The sequence below is a fragment of the Triticum dicoccoides genome, chromosome 5A (assembly GCF_002162155.2).
Source record: "Triticum dicoccoides isolate Atlit2015 ecotype Zavitan chromosome 5A, WEW_v2.0, whole genome shotgun sequence".
In the NCBI taxonomy this organism is placed as follows: domain Eukaryota; kingdom Viridiplantae; phylum Streptophyta; class Magnoliopsida; order Poales; family Poaceae; genus Triticum; species Triticum dicoccoides.
In genome coordinates, this window is record NC_041388.1 from 406,875,408 (window position 1) to 406,885,056 (window position 9,649).

Here is a 9,649-nt window from a genome sequence, read left to right on the forward strand (position 1 = left end):
TGATGCCCTTCTTTCACTTCAAGAAAGCTAATATCCGGATAGAGATTAAAATTTCAGCCCAATCGGAGTTACGAATCTTCGGGAATATAAGAAACGGTGAAGGGGAAGAATCTGAGAACACAGAAACAGAGAGAGACAGAGAGACAGATCCAATCTCAGAGGGGCTCTCGCCCCTCCCATGCCATGGAGGCCAAGGAACAGAGGGCAAACCCTTCTCGTATCTAGGGAGGAGGTCAAGGAAGAAGAAGACGAAGCGGCCCCCTCTCCCCTTCTCTTCCGGTGGCGCCGGAACGCTGTCGTGGCCATCATCATCATCATCACCGCGATCTACACCAACACCTCCGCCATCTTCACCAACATCTCCATCACCTTCCCCCCTCTATCTACAGCGGTCCACTCTCCTGCAACCCGATGTACCCTCTACTTGAACATGGTGCTTTATGCTTCATATTATTATCCAATGATGTGTTGCCATCCTATGATGTCCGAGTAGATTTTCGTTGTCCTATCGGTGGTTGATGAATTGCTATGATTGATTTAATTTGCTTGTGGTTATGTTGTTGTCCTTTGGTGCCCATCATATGATTGCGCGCGTGGATCACACCCTAGGGTTAGTTGTATGTTGATAGGACTATGTATTGGAGGGCAATAGTGACAGAAGCTTCAACCTAGCATAGAAATTGATGCATACGGGATTGAAGGGGGACCAATATATCTTAATGCTATGGTTGGGTTTTACCTTAATGAACATTAGTAGTTGCGGATGCTTGCTAATAGTTCCAATCATAAGTGCATAGAATTCCAAGTCAGGGATGACATGCTAGCAGTGGCCTCTCCCACATAATACTTGCTATCGGTCTAGTAAAGTAGTCAATTGCTTAGGGGCAATTTCGCAACTCCTACCACCACTTTTCCACACTCGCTATATTTACTTTATTGCTTCTTTACCTACAACAGCCCCTACTTTTTATTTACTTGCTCTTTATTATCTTGCAAACCTATCCAACAACACCTACAAAGTACTTCTAGTTTCATACTTGTTCTAGGTAAAGCAAACATCAAGCGTGCATAGAGTTGTATCGGTGGTCGATAGAACTTGAGGGAATATTTCTTATGCCTTTAGCTCCTCGTTGGGTTCGACACTCTCACTTATCAAAAATTGTTGCGATCCCCTATACTTGTGGGTTATCAAGACCTTTTTTGGCGCCGTTGCTGGGGAGCAATAGCGTGGGGTGAATATTCTCGTGTGTGCTTGTTTGCTTTATCACTAAGTAATTTTTATTTGTTGTTCTTAGTTGTTCTCTATCTTTAGTTATGGATATGGAACACAAAATACCAAAAAAATTAGGTGTACTTGCTACTCATGTAGATGGGGAACCTCCTAAAACCCTCTATGTTGGTTATGTGAAAAATATTATGTACTACTTTAATAATCCTGAGAAAACCCCATTCAACGTGAATACTTTAGGGATTACCGCTTGACACAAAAAGGGAAACTATTATGGGATCAAATTCATATATTGAATTGGTATGCTAGGCAACTATGCTTGAGATATGATTATACTTGTTGCTCTAAGGTGAAGGCTCCACACCTTCCCTTTTCATGTGAATTTAATGATAATGAAACCTTAGCTTCTTATTCTAATGGTATATATGATTACTACGATGTGGAACAAATAGAAGAATTTGTTGCTTTTAAGGGTGCTTATGAAATTGAATCTTTGTTTGAAAAGCATGAAGCTTATGATGATGATGTTTATAGGCCTGAAAATTTAGCTATCTTAAAATATTGCTATGATAATTATGAATATAATTCCTATATTAATGCGCTTATTGAGAAAGTCTCCGCTGTCCAAGAAGAGACTAATATTTTGCAGGAGTCTATGGAAGAAGAAATTGATGAAACTGTGAGCTCATTGGATGAAAAAGATGAGGAGGAGAGCGAAGAACAAAAGGAGGAAGAGCGGATTTGCTACCCGTGTCCACCTTCTAATGAGAGTAACTCTTCAACTCATACATTGTTTAATTTCCCTTCTTTCTTACCGAAGGATGATTGCTATGATGATTGTTATGATCCCGTTGATTCTCTTGAAATATCCCTTTTTGATGATGCTTGCTATGCTTGTGGCCAAGATGCCAATATGAATTATGCTTATGGAGATGAACTTGCTATAGTTCCTTATGTTAAACATGAAATTGTTGCTATTGCACCCACACATGATAGTCCTATTATCTTTTTGAATTCTCCTGACTACACTATATCAGAGAAGTTTGCCCTTATTAAGGATTATATTGATGGGTTGCCTTTTACCGTTGCACGTGATGATTTTGATGAATATAATATGCATGTGCTTGCTGCTCCTACTTGCAATTATTATGAGAGAGGAACTATATCTCCACCTCTCTATGTTTCCCACATGATAAAATTGCAAGAAACTGTTTATACTATGCATTGGCCTTTACTATGTGTGCATGAATTGTTCTTTTATGACATGCCAATGCATAAGAAGAGAGTTAGACTTCGTTGTTACATGATATATGTTACTTTGTGCTCACTACTAAATTACAAATCATTGTTAATTAAAATTGGCTTTGATATACCTTGGGATCCGGGTGGATTCACTACTTAAGCACTATATGCCTAGCTTAATGGCTTTAAAGAAAGCATTGCCAGGGAGACAACCCAGAAGTTTTAGAGAGTCATTTATTTCTGTTGAGTGCTTTTAATTAGTTTAAAAACAACAAAAATAAAGAGGGGAACCCAAAACTTTTTCAAAAAGGAAAGCAAAAGTGAGAAAGACAAGCATTGTTGAAGTGGGAGCTAGCCTTGAACTTTGTTCATGCTCACGGAAACTTTGTGAATCTTTATTACAGAAACTTTTCAATAAAAATAATTATCCCCTTGTACAATTCCATTGTATTATAAAAATAATGTGCCAAGGTTTGCCTTTAGGATGTTTACATTTGCTTGATGGTTTGTACGGTGCAGGACAGAAAATTTGGCTGTAGTGCGCGATTTTACGTTTTTTGCTGGAACGCCAAATGGTTCTGATTCGTTTTGCACTGTCTTCCTATACAAATTGTTTATTTTTCCTAATTTTGGTAGAACTTTTCAAGTATCAGAAGTATGGTGAATGTTCATATTATTACAGACTGTTCTGTTTTAGACAGATTCTGTTTTTGATGCATAGTTTGCTGGTTTTGATGAAACTATCGATTCATATCAGTGGATTAAGCCATGAAAAAGTTATATTACAGTAGAAACATTGCAAAAACAAAATATGAATTGGTTTTCAACAATACTTAGAGTAGTGATTTTCTTCATTATACTAACGGATCTTACCGAGTTTTCTGTTGAAGTTTTGTGTGGATGAAGTGTTCGATGATCGAGAAGGTCTTGATGTGAGAAGAAGGAAGAGAGGAAAGAGCTCAAGCTTGGGGATGACCGAGGCACCCCAAGTAAATATTCAAGGATACTCAAGCGTCTAAGCTTGGGGATGCCCCGGAAGGCATCCCCTCTTTCTTCAACAAGTATCGGTATGTTTTCAGATTCGTTTCGTTGATGTGATATGTGCAATCTCGGAGCATATTTTGCATTTAGTTTTCATTTTTCTTTTATGCACCATGCTAGTATGAGATAGTCCTTGGTTGATTTATAGAATTCTCATTGCACTTCACTTATATCTTTTGAGTATGGCTTTATAGAATGCTTCATGTGCTTCGCTTATATCATTTGAAGTTTGGATTGCCTGTTTCTCCTTACATAGAAAACCGCCATTTGTAGAATGCTATTTTGCTTCACTTATTTGTTAGAGCGTGGGCATACCTTTTGTAGAAAGAATTAAACTCTCTTGCTTCACTTATATCTATTTAGAGAGATGACAGGAATTGGTCATTCACATGGTTAGTCATAAAATCCTACATAAAACTTGTAGATCACTGAATATGATATGTTTGATTCCTTGCAATAGTTTTGCAATATAAAGATGGTGATATTAGAGTCATGCTAGTGGGTAGTTGTGGATTAGTAGAAATACTTGTGTTGAGGTTTGTGATTCCCGTAGCATGCACGTATGGTGAACCGTTATGTAACGAAGTCGGAGCATGATTTATTTATTGATTGTCTTCCTTATGAGCGACGGTCGGGGACGAGCGGTGGTCTTTTTCTACCAATCTATCCTCCTAGGAGCATGCACATAGTACTTTGTTTCGATGACTAATAGATTTTTGCAATAAGTATGTGAGTTCTTTATGACTAATGTTGAGTCCATGGATTATACGCACTCTCACCCTTCCACCATTGCTAGCCTCTATAATACCGCACAACTTTCGCCGTTACCATAAACCCACCATATACCTTCCTCAAAACATCCACCATACCTACCTATCATGGCATTTCCATAGCCATTCCGAGATATATTGCCATGCAACTTCCATCATCATCATATACATGACTTGAGCATTCATTGTCATATTGCTTTGCATGATCGTAAGATAGCTAGCATGATGTTTTCATGGCTTGTCCATTTTTTGATGGCATTGCTACGCTAGATCATTGCACATCTCGGTACACCGCCGGAGGCATCCATATAGAGTCATACTTTGTTCTAGACATTGAGTTGTAATATTGAGTTGTAAGTAAATAAAAGTGTGATGATCAACATTATTAGAGCATTGCCCCAGTGAGGAAAGGATGATGGAGACTATGATTCCCCCATAAGTCGGATGAGACTCCGGACTTTACAAAAAAATAAAAGAGGCCAAAGAAGCCCAAATAAAAAAGAGAGGCCAAAGAAGCCCACCAAAAAAACAAAAAAAACAAAAAATGAGAGAAAAAGAGAGAAGGGGCGGTGCTACTATCCTTTTTCCACACTTGTGCTTCAAAGTAGCACCATGTTCTTCATATAGAGAGCCTCTTGAGTTATCACTTTCATATACTAGTTGGAATTTTCATTATAGAACTTGGCTTGTATATTCTGATGACGGGCTTCCTCGAACGCCCGAGGTCTTCATGAGCAAGCGAGTTGGATGCACACCCACTTAGTTTCAGTTTGAGCTTTCAAACACTTATAGCTCTAGTGCATCCATTGCGTATCAATCCCTACTCACTCGCATTGATATCTATTGATGGGCATCACCATAGCCCGTTGATACGCCCAGTTGATGTGAGACTATCTTCTCCTTTTTTGTCTTCTCCACAACCTCCACCATCATATTCTATTCCACCTATAGTGCTATATCCATGGCTCATGCTCATGTATTGCGTGAAAGTTGAAAAAGTTTGAGAACATCAAAAGTAAGAAACAATTGCTTGGCTTGTCATTGGGTTGTGCATGATTTGAATATTTTGTGTGGTGAAGATGGAGCGTAGCCAGACTATATGATTTTTTAGGGATAACTTTCTTTGGCCTTGTTATTTTGAAAAGACATGATTGCTTTATTAGTAGACTTGAAGTATTATTTTTTTATGTCAAATGATAGACAATTGCTTTGAATCACTCGTATCTTAATATTCATGCCATGATTAGATTACATGATCAAGATTATGCTAGGTAGCATTGCACATCAAAAATTATCTTTTTTATCATTTACCTACTCGAGAACGAGCAGGAATTAATCTTGGGGATGCTAATACGTCTCCGTCGTATCTATAATTTATGATTGTTCCATGCCAATATTATACAACTTTCATATACTTTTGGCAGCTTTTTATACTATTTTTGGGACTAACATCTTGATCCAGTGCCCAGTGCCAGTTCCTGTTTGTTGCATGTTTTTTGTTTCGCAGAATATCCATATCAAACGGAGTCCAAACGGGATAAAAACTGATGGAGATTTTTTTGGAATATATATGATTTTTGGGAAGAAAAATCCACGCGAGACGGTGCCTGAGGTGGCCACGAGGCAGGGGGCGTGCCTGCCCCCCCCCCCCCGGGCGCTCCCCTGACCCTCGTGGACCAACCGTAAGGCGGTTGATGCCCTTCTTTCGCCGCAAGAAAGCTAATATCCGGATAGAGATCGTGTTAAAATTTCAGCCCAATCAGAGCTACGAATCTCCAGGAATATAAGAAACGGTGAAAGGGAAGAATCTGAGAACGCAGAGACAGAGAGAGACAGAGAGACAGATCCAATCTCGGAGGGGCTCTCGCCCCTCCCATGCCATGGAGACCAAGGACCAGAGGGAAACCCTTCTTGCATCTAGGGAGGAGGTCAAGGAATAAGAAGACGAAGGGGCCCCCTCTCCCCTTCTCTTCCGGTGGCGCCGGAACACTGTCGTGGCCATCATCATCATCACCGTGATCTACACCAACACCTCCGCCATCTTCACCAACATCTCCATCACCTTCCCCCCTCTATCTATAGCGGTCCACTCTCCCGCAACCCGCTGTACCCTCTACTTGAACATGGTGCTTTATGGTTCATATTATTATCAAATTATGTGTTGCCATCCTATGATGTCTGAGTAGATTTTCGTTGTCCTATCGGTGGTTGATGAATTGCTATGATTGATTTAATTTGCTTGTGGTTATGTCGCTGTCCTTTGGTGCCCATCATATGATTGAGCGCGTGGATCACACCCTAGGGTTAGTTGTATGTTGATAGGACTATGTATTGGAGGGCAATAGTGACAGAAGCTTCAACCTAGCATAGAAATTGATGCATACGGGATTGAAGGGGGACCAATATATCTTAATGCTATGGTTGGGTTTTACCTTAATGAACATTAGTAGTTGCGGATGCTTGCTAATAGTTCCAATCATAAGTGCATAGAATTCCAAGTCAGGGATGACATGCTAGCAGTGGCCTCTCCCACATAATACTTGCTATCGTTCTAGTAAAGTAGTCAGTTGCTTAGGGGCAATTTTGCAACTCCTACCACCACTTTTCCACACTCGCTATATTTACTTTATTGCTTCTTTACTTACTACAGTGCCTACTTTTTATTTACTTGCTCTTTATTATCTTGCAAACCTATCCGATAACACCTACAAAGTACTTCTAGTTTCATACTTGTTCTAGGTAAAGCGAACGTCAAGCGTGCGTAGAGTTGTATCGGTGGTCGATAGAACTTGAGGGAATATTTGTTCTGCCTTTAGCTCCTTGTTGGGTTCGACACTCTTACTTATCGAAAATTGTTGCGATCCCCTATACTTGTGGGTTATCACTTACCCAGGAGCAGTTTTGAAAGCTAGAAACTGAGTCTGAGATGAGATAAGTTGCCAGAAGAGTGAGAAACCTCCTGCAAAAGGTAAAATAAAGTCAGTGAGGCAAGGGAATAGATTCAGTAATGAAAGCAACAGATGAAGATGAAAGAAACCTCATTCTGGCGCTTTCGAGGAGTTTGTTGTAAAACGGAAGGTGGTTCATCGTCGTCATTATTCCGGGCCTGACGGCGGCTCTCATGTTGTTGTTTTTTCAAAAGAAAATGAGGGTCCAAATAAGCCAAAGGGTGCGAAAACCTTACTTTCTGGGTTACCAGTCGAAGTTTCTGTCTTGGCAAATGGGCTGAGTCGGAGGAAATAGCTACCTCTTCTTCTATGGCCTGACTGGCCCCCGTGTCGTCCTGGCAATAGTCAGTGTCAATAAGGTTATTAAAAAACTGGCCAAGGGAGTCAAGGGCTACCTTCGACTCAGAATCATCGTCAAGCTTTAACAGGTCCTCAGCAGTGCTCCTTTTCTTCTTGGACCTCCGGATCGTCTTCCTGGTGGCTATGGCGGCGGCTCTAGCCTTCTTGGCAGCTTCATGGTCATACTTGGCTTTCCAGAAGTCGGATTTGGCCTGTAAACAAATAAACAGGATAAAAGGTCATGCAAGTATTTAAAACTACTGAGGAAAAACACAAAAAGAGGAGGTCAGGGGTTTTCTCACCTCTGGTGCCGGGTTAAGTTTACATAAGGGGTTTAACCCAACTTTACCGCAGTCCTCATACTTGTCGTTCGCAAGGATGGTTGACATTGAAACAATATCTTCTTCAGTTGGTTGTACAGAGTTGTAACACAGAGAGTCGTCTGGGCCTCCGCCATATTCATACATCAATTTGGATCGGCGGCTTAGAGGAATGACCCGCCACGAGATCCAGCAGCGGATCAAGTCAACGCCGATTAAGCCATTCCCCAGTAAGGCCTTGATCCTTTTAATAGATGGAATAAGCTTCTTGCGTTCAGCAGTAGTAAGTTTATCATGGCGCACAAACTTGGAGTCCAGACGCTCCGCACGGTAACCCGACAGTGGTTTTTCATTGGCTAGAGACGTATCTTGGCAATAGAACCAGGTCTGATTCCAATCTTTGGGATGACTCGGTAAGACTATTAGGGGAAAGATGGCGCCCTGTTGGCGCTGAATTGAGATTCCACCAAGTTCCAAGCTAGGGCCATTGGTACACTCGTTCTGGCAGTTCAGATAAAAGTACTCTCTGAAGAGTTCCACAGTCGGCTCTTCTTGAAGAGACACCTCACAGAGAACTTGAAAATTGCAGATGTTGGATATGGGATTGGGTCCAATATCTTGAGGGTGAAGTTTGAAAAAAATGAAGAACATCTCTGAAGAACTTTGAGCCGGGTGGTGTAAAACCCCGATTCATGTGGTCAGAGAAGACAATAACTTCACCATCTTTGGGATTAGGCCGTTCCTCGTTCGGGTCAGGTGCACGATAAGACATAACATTTTCCCTGGCAAAAATCCTATGGTGAAGAATTCTTTCAAGGTATCTTCAGTGACTGTGGAAGGGACCCAGTTGCAGACAGTCGGTGCTTTTGACGACATGATGATCAAAGGACAAACTGAAAAGAAAGTAACGTGCCGGTTCAATTCAATGGTGAAGTTAAATGATGATGGTGCAAATGAGTAATGGCGGCTTAAGTAAGGGCTAATGTCATATAAGGGGAAAGTGAGTCGGCGTAATAGGCCGCCATGACTACAGATATTTGAGAAATGCCAGAAACATAATTGGCCAAGTGTTGAGGCAAACAAGTTTCCTAATTTCTTGATATTATTCTGGATCAAATGGCCGTTCAAAATGGAAAATATTCTAGACCGAAAAATCCAGCACAGATGAGTTCGTGAGTTCTAATGAGGCCTTTGTACCAGAAAAAGGGATCTATTGGTATCAAGAATGGGCACAAAACAACTACCGCACGAGTATATGTCCTTTTTGGATCAAGAAGAAGTTGTAGTGGAAGAACTACGAAGAAACTGTGATGAACTATGAAGAACACGCAGAAACCTAGAAGCCCTAATGCAGATCTGAGGAGCGGGAAGGTAAAACACTTACAGCCACGTATCTTCAATGGAGGGTCGCCGCCGTTCTCTGGACCGATTCAGGTTGATGCAGTGGCCAAGGTCGATGTGACGTCCGGATAGTTACGCTACAGTAATCCTTCGCTAATGATGCCACGTCACCTCGATTACTGTGGCTAATCTCGCATTAGTTTGAAACCGATTCGAATTCAAATTAAAAATTTGGCAAACAACAAAAGTTTTCAAAAAATTAAACTAAAATGTTCGGAGGGTGTAGTTAAATGCCAGGGTAATTATAATAAAGCAAACACAATTTTACAAAATACCTAAATGGCCTAAACTAATTAAAACAGAAAGAGAATAAATAAAAAGAAACAAATGAAAGGAAAACAAAACAAAAAAAAACAACAG